The sequence below is a fragment of the Neophocaena asiaeorientalis genome, unplaced genomic scaffold (assembly GCF_003031525.2).
Source record: "Neophocaena asiaeorientalis asiaeorientalis breed wild unplaced genomic scaffold, Neophocaena_asiaeorientalis_V1.1 scaffold78, whole genome shotgun sequence".
Classification (NCBI taxonomy): domain Eukaryota; kingdom Metazoa; phylum Chordata; class Mammalia; order Artiodactyla; family Phocoenidae; genus Neophocaena; species Neophocaena asiaeorientalis.
This window is the reverse complement of record NW_020175018.1, coordinates 19,419,494-19,423,830: the sequence shown is the minus strand read 5'-3', so window position 1 is coordinate 19,423,830 and position 4,337 is coordinate 19,419,494. Positions and strand designations below refer to the sequence as shown.

The 4,337-nt window shown below is 66.6% G+C and overlaps 1 protein-coding gene across 4 annotated transcripts in view; it reads right to left on the bottom strand.

Annotated features, from left to right (window-relative positions):
• Positions 1 to 3,237, bottom strand: part of EGFL7 (EGF like domain multiple 7) — a 10,110-nt gene extending 6,873 nt beyond the window's left edge. For 3 of the 4 annotated variants that reach the window (XR_003005642.1, XR_003005643.1, XM_024762750.1), the window contains exon 1: positions 1,521 to 1,608. The gene's annotated coding sequence lies outside the window, so the exon portion shown is untranslated. Of the gene's footprint in view, positions 1 to 1,520; positions 1,612 to 3,145 lie in introns of those variants that run through there. The other variant, XR_003005644.1, reaches the window with a different exon arrangement.
• Between the last annotated feature and the right edge of the window lie 1,100 nt (positions 3,238 to 4,337).

The window sequence follows — 4,337 nt, the reverse complement described above, 5'->3', positions numbered from 1 at the left end:
CCCGCCCCCATTGCGCAGGTTGGGAAACTGAGGCCCCGCGGCGGACGGCGCCCCGGGGGCCGAGCAGTGAGTCAGCTGGAACCGGGTCTCCTGACGCACTACCCGCCTCCGAGCGCTACTGCCCCTCCCAGCCGGCTCCCGAGGACGCAGGGCTGAGCCGGCAGCCAGGTGCCCGGAGGCCGCACGGGGAGCCCGCGCTGGCCGCGGGTAGCTAGCTCTCGACTCCCCTAGGCTGAGCACCGACTCCCGGGGATGGCCATAGCACCCGGGTGGCCAGCTCCCTAGGCACCAGGGTCTAGCTAAAGCTGACCGCTGCCCTGCAGCCACACGTGGGGTGGACGTCAGTGATCCCCAGGCTCATAGCCGGTACTTCCCCAGATCATACAGGTGGGGGCGGGGCTCGGCAGAGCGCCGCCGGGTCCTAGGTGTAACACCGAGCCTCCCTCCCAGCCAGTGTGCCAGGTTAGGGGGCCTGCCAGGCTCCCACCTGGTGCCCCCTTTGTTCAGGACAGTTGGGACCACCCCTGAGTTCTCATCAGGCCTCCAAGGAGTCCCTCAAGTGCATGGTCACCACTGGGGGCTCCTGGGCCAGTCACCTCTCCTCTCCTCTCCAGGCTCCCTCTCCACATTTGCAACATGGGCTAAAGAAGCCCCATGTGGTGGAGTGGCCAGCAGTGCCCACAGAGACAGCAGCCGGCACAGCTGGAGCCAGGTGCCCCAGCCCCTCCTCCCCTGGGGAGCTCTCACGTCTGCACCAGCGTGTCACAGCCGTTAGTGCGCGTGACACCCTGGGCCTGCGCCTCTCGGCACTTTCTGCCCTGGAACTGCAGCCCAGTCCCGCGTGTGTGTGTGTGTGTGTGTGTGTGTGTGTGTGTGTTCCTGCAGCCACACGTGGGGTGGACGTCAGTGATCCCCAGGCTCATAGCCGGTACTTCCCCAGATCATACAGGTGGGGGCGGGGCTCGGCAGAGCGCCGCCGGGTCCTAGGTGTAACACCGAGCCTCCCTCCCAGCCAGTGTGCCAGGTTAGGGGGCCTGCCAGGCTCCCACCTGGTGCCCCCTTTGTTCAGGACAGTTGGGACCACCCCTGAGTTCTCATCAGGCCTCCAAGGAGTCCCTCAAGTGCATGGTCACCACTGGGGGCTCCTGGGCCAGTCACCTCTCCTCTCCTCTCCAGGCTCCCTCTCCACATTTGCAACATGGGCTAAAGAAGCCCCATGTGGTGGAGTGGCCAGCAGTGCCCACAGAGACAGCAGCCGGCACAGCTGGAGCCAGGTGCCCCAGCCCCTCCTCCCCTGGGGAGCTCTCACGTCTGCACCAGCGTGTCACAGCCGTTAGTGCGCGTGACACCCTGTGCCTGCGCCTCTCGGCACTTTCTGCCCTGGAACTGCAGCCCAGTCCCGCGTGTGTGTGTGTGTGTGTGTGTGTGTGTGTGTGTGTCTGTGTGCGCGCGCGTGTAAACCGTGCCCAGGCCCAGCCAGGTTCCAGGCTGCTGCCCAGAGCATCACCTGTGGCACTCACCTGGAGAAGCAGTCTCCCTCATGCCCCGGACACTGGTGGCAGCTGCTCTTCTGAGCGGTGGGGGCTGCCCTTTCCTCTCCTGTGCCGGGGTCTGCGGATCAGAGACACGGTGTGGGTTAGCGCACAGCCTTGGTCACCGTGACATCCAGGGGCTGGGGAGGGGGACGGGGCCAGCCTCCATGTGGCTGTGGGAGCTTGGCCTGCACTTGGCCTACAGACCCCCACCCCTCTGATGGCCAGAGATGAACGGGCCTCTCAGGCCTGCCCACACCCTGTTGCCCGGGGGTCCTGAATCCCGGGATGGAAAGCTCTGCAAAGCCCGGGGTGCTGGGAGGGCATCCTGTAGGTTCATGGGGAGGGGGGCCTTCAGCTCGGGGGGCATACGGATCAGGCCTACTTTGGTGCACAGGAGGTAAAGGAAGGGAGGGGACACAGGAGGCTGGACAGGAGCCCCTTCCTGGACCAGGGGTCCCTGGAAGCCCCTGGAAGATGACCTGAGGGTGGCTGGGGTGGCGGGGGCTGGGATGCCTGTGACTGTGAAGTGGGGGGTGGTCCCTGGCGTGGTGTCTCTCCCCCGACCCCCAACCCAAGCAGGCAGCCCCAGGCAGTAGAGAGTTAAGGGCCAGGCCCAGGGGGACTGGAGGGAGAGTTGCCCTGCCCTGTTCCCTGCCCCCATCCAGTCCCTGAAGCTGGTCACTTGACCCTTTGACCTCAGGCCTGGGCAGAAAGGGGCCTGGCGAGCTGCGTGGCTGGTCCTCGCTCCGCTGCTAAGCCGGGCAGACCGTCAGCACCTGCTTTCTCATCTGGAAAGTGGGTGTTTGTCACACAGACTGCTGGGGTGGATGTGACAACAAGACTGTCAGAGGCCAGGAAGGGCCCTGCCGCTCGGGGACCTGGGCTGCTCTGGGTGGGGGGCTCCCCTAGGCTGCAAGGGGACCCAAGAGAGCGCCCACACTGCGCTGCACCAAGCTGTCCCTCTGCCCGCCCCCAGCCAGCGCAGCAGAAGAGGGGGGCTCCTGCTGGGGCTGTGCTAGTGCCCCCCACTTGCATGGCTCCTCCTGGCTCTAGATTTGGCTTTGGGGTTCCCACCCCTCACCGGCGCCCCTCCCCGACACCCTTGGGGTGCTCTCCCACCCTTGGGGGATGATGCCCTCGGGACACGCAGGTCACAGAGAAGAGGGGCCAGCTGAGGTGGCCTTACTGCCAACCCTGGGGGCTTCCCTGGGAAATCAGAGTGGGCTCGGGAGGGCGTGCGAGGCGCAGGGAGGCCATTGCACTGGCTTCTCCGTCCAGGGGTCACAGCAGCTGCTGGGCTGCCCAGCGTAAGCGTCAGTGTCGGGCAGGCCAGACTGGCATCCAGACTGTGCCCCCCCCAGTGGGTGCCCTTGGCCAAGGTGAGGATGGCACCGATGGGGGTATGATGCGGTGGTCCCAGCTAGCGGAGCGCAGACCCTCGGAGCTCAGCCCGCAGGTGCCCGCGGTCCACAGAGCCCGCAGAGGGGCGCTCGCCCTGCGCTCCCCCCTCCCTGCCCTCCAAGGCCGCCCCTGCCCTACCTGGTGCCGCCCCGGGGCTGGCTCGGCCATGGCCACCACTGCTGCCCCCTCAGGCCAGGGTTGGGCCCTACCCCTCGCCGGCCGCCTTGAGGCAACTCCCGAGGCCGCCTGCCTGTCCTGTCGGCTGGAGCCTCCGTCTTGGCCATGGGGACGGTGGACTCGGGGCAGGGAGGCTCCTCCCGGAGCGAGGAAGGGCGGCTTTTTATGCTCCGTCCCCGTGTAAATCGGGGTTGGGATGGGCCCTTCCCAGCCGGACTTCCTGTGTGTGCTGTCCGCTGATCTCTCCCCGGGGACCAGACTCTAATCCTGAAGCAGCCAGAGACGGCGCTTGGGCCCAGCTGCAGCCTGGCTGGTGACCCTGGGGCCCAGCTGGGCCCAGTGTGTGACAGAGGACATGGCTGGCACACAGGGCCCTCCCAGGGCCGTGGGTCCACCAAGCTGGTGGGACCACATTAGTGCGGCTCCATGGAGGGGGCCGTTCTTCCTGTGACCCCCAGGGCGTGCACCTGCACCCCCGGATGTGTGTGCCAGGGCCCGGGGGTGGGAGCGGCCAGAAGAGAGCTGGGGATGGGGCAGGAGGCTGGGTGGGCTGAGAACAGCCCGCTCTGTGAGTCCCTGGGGCCTAGAGTGGCCATGGTGGGGGGTGACGGAGAGAGGCAGACGTCAGCTCAGAGACTCAGGACTTCTCTAGGAATGGGGCGGTGGGCCCCCTACTCCTGGGCGTGTGCAAGCATGGGCGAAAGCCCCCAGTCCTACTTCCAGGCCCCTCTTCAGAGGAGGGCAAAGCGCGTTCCCAGGTCCCCTCTCCTCCCTTGGCTTCCAGAGGCTGAGGGGGGCATTGCGGGAGGGATGCAGGAGCCTCTAGGTGGCCAAAGGGGGTGCTCCTTCAGACCCTCCAGGTAGTCCAGCCCCCCAGCTCAATTTCCTCATTTAGGTGGAGCTGGGGGCCCGCAGGCCGAGCACCTGTTGCCGAGATGCTAGTTGACTGGGTGCCCAAAGGAACTGGGCAGCTACTGAGGACACACCTGGCTGAGGGCTCTGAGTGAGCAGCGCCCCCCAAACCCCATTGTCCTCGGGTCCGAGCCCTGCTCCGGGGTCAGCACTCGCCCACCCACAGGTGGGACCCTCTCCGACTCTCTGGCCTTGAGCATCTCCGCTCAGCCCTACCTCCCTCCGGCCCCACCCAAATGGATTTTCCGGCCAAGAGGGAGGCCGGAGCAGCTTGGGAAATTCCACCCCCAACCCCCCACACCCCCGAATGCC